Source organism: Nannospalax galili, unplaced genomic scaffold, assembly GCF_000622305.1.
Source record: "Nannospalax galili isolate Female #2095 unplaced genomic scaffold, S.galili_v1.0 scaffold513, whole genome shotgun sequence".
In the NCBI taxonomy this organism is placed as follows: Eukaryota; Metazoa; Chordata; class Mammalia; order Rodentia; family Spalacidae; genus Nannospalax; species Nannospalax galili.
Genome location: NW_008334861.1, coordinates 1,816,143 through 1,818,678, shown reverse-complemented (window position 1 = coordinate 1,818,678; position 2,536 = coordinate 1,816,143). Strand labels below are relative to the sequence as shown.

Genomic DNA, 2,536 nt, shown 5'->3' with positions numbered 1-2,536 from the left:
TGCTTTCATGCTTTATAGCATCCATGACTAGGGGAGGAGCAGAGTGAGTAGTGTAGACACATAGCATATGTCAGTCACTATGGTGGTTGATATTCTTATTTCATATAAGATAGTGAAAGGTCACCTGCTGGCAAGTGGCTGGGAAGATGGCTCCGTGGGTCTTCACCTTTATTCCTTTAGCCCATTTTCTGTTGCTATAATAACAAAGTACTTGGTACCGGGTAATGTATAAAGAAAAAAAGCTGGTTATTTGTCACAGTTCTGGAGGATGGGAAGTCCCAGAGTGTGGCACCAGCATCTGGTGAGGACCCTCTTGCAGCCTTAACCAGTGGTATAAAAGCAAAAGGGTGCATAGGAAAGAGGACATGAGGAGCAGTCTCACTTTATCTCAACCCAGCCTGTGAAGAATGACCCCATTGTTGTGTGAAAGCATTCTTTTCTCCTAATGACATAGGCCCAACTCCAGCATGACCACAATGATAATTATATTTCAACATGAGTTTCAAAGTAGCAAACTGAATTCGGACCTTAGCACCAAAGCCTGCTTATGTTTTCATCACCTGCTGACATTACCAAGCAGTGCATAGCATTTCCTTGATCTGCAACCCGTATTCTCTTTTAGTTTAGACCTTGTTAAACTGTAATAATGAGATGTAGCATTTCACTATAGGCTCTTGAAATAAATAGCACTGGTATTAAACTTTCTTGGCATTTCTCACGTTCTTTGAATCCCCCTGTTTTATGGGAGTGTAGTTTGATTAAATTGTTATTTCCTTTGCTGCTTAGATATGAAGTGTCAGATTGTCTGCTGTGCTAGGGTGCTTTTGTCTACAGATGCTTTTCTGAGCCTCCCATCCTCACAGTGGCCTTTCAAATGACTGACAGCATTTCTTTCTGCAGTTTCCTGGAGGACAGCACATGGCATGCATTCCACACTGGAATAAATACATTCTCTTTTCAGGATTATTTTGCACTTTTCTTTTCATGTCATCCAGTCTTCTGAAACCTTACTTTGAATTTACCTTCTGTGGTTAACACATTCAGATAAAGGTAAGATTTAGGCAATTCCAGGGCTGGGGAGATGGCTCAGTGAATAGGAACACTTGCTGCACAAGCATGAGGACCCTTTTTATCCCTTGCACCCATGTTAAAAATTCATACCTGGGGGACTGGAGAGATGGCTCAGTGGTTAAAAGCACTGGCTGCTCTTCCAGAGGATCTGGGTTCAGTTCTTAGCACCCACAGGATGGCCTATAACCATCTGTAACTCTAGTTCCAAGGAATTGGACTCCCCCTTCTGGTCTCTGGAGACATTTTGTCCACACTTAGCGTACTTACATACATGCAGACAAAACACTCATACACATAAAGTAATATAGAGATTAGAAATGCATGTGAAAACGTCTCAATGTCAATTGCTTTGGAATGAATTCTTCTGTATGAAAAAAATAAATAAAAAAAATAATGATTAAAAAACAATAAAAAAAAAATTGCCTGTGCCAACTATATTCAAGTCATCATGGCGGGGAATTGGGAAAAGTTTTCAATTAGCAATAATTGTGCCTCGGATAAACCTCATTGGCTATGATACTGCCATTGTGCAAAGCTACAGATTATATTTTTAACAAAATCATAGAGAAGAGATTTTTAAAAATCTAATGAAAAAGACACTTATATAGATACAAGAGGCACACAGAACACCAAAAAGAACCAGAAACGAAACTCTCCACGTCCTATAATAGTAAAAACACTAAATTTAAAGAAGAAAGAAAAGATATTGAAAGCTATGATAGAGAAACATCACGTCACATACAAAGGCAGGGCCCTAACAACTGACTTTTAAGTGGAGGCTATGAATGTCAGAAGACCTTGGACCCATGTCTTACAAGTGAAAAAAGAACACAGATGCCTTTCCACACCACTATACCCAGCAAAACTACCAGTTGTAATCAAAGGAGGAAAGAAAGCTTTCCATGATAAAATAGACTTAGAGTTTATGTCCATGAAGCCAGCTCTACAGAGAATACTTCATGGAATACTTTGGTCCTAAGAGATTAAGCAGTCTTAATAGGGCAAAAAGAAGAAATAAATAATTCCAGAACCATTAATCAAAAGAGGTATAAGAAAATAATACTACAATATGCACATCGAAGGAATTAATAAACATTTTTCAGTTATAAGTCTCAATATTAATGGTGTCTATACCCCAATAAAAAGACACATATTAACTGATAGGATTAGAAAAGAGGATCCATTGATTTGCTGCTTCCAAGAAACATACCTCACCAAGCAATTAAAACTAAGAAACAAGCAGGTGTGGCTGTTCTAATATCTGACAAAACAGACTTCAAACTAAAACTACTCAGAAGAGATGGGGAAGGTTACTTCACACTCATTAAAGGAAAAATATCCAAGAGGATATTACAATTCTAAGCATAGAGTCACCAAATACAGTGGCAAAACAATTTCATAAAAGCTACTCTATTAGATCTAAAAAATCACACATTGATTCAAACACAGTGATAGTGGGTGATTT

At 38.0% G+C, this 2,536-nt stretch overlaps 1 non-coding gene across 1 annotated transcript; it reads right to left on the bottom strand.

The window, feature by feature from the left end:
- Window positions 1–1,467: 1,467 nt before the first annotated feature.
- LOC115069690 lies at window positions 1,468–1,608 on the bottom strand. Its single transcript, XR_003848932.1, has one exon. It is a non-coding gene; the product is annotated as a U4 spliceosomal RNA (small nuclear RNA).
- Between the last annotated feature and the right edge of the window lie 928 nt (window positions 1,609–2,536).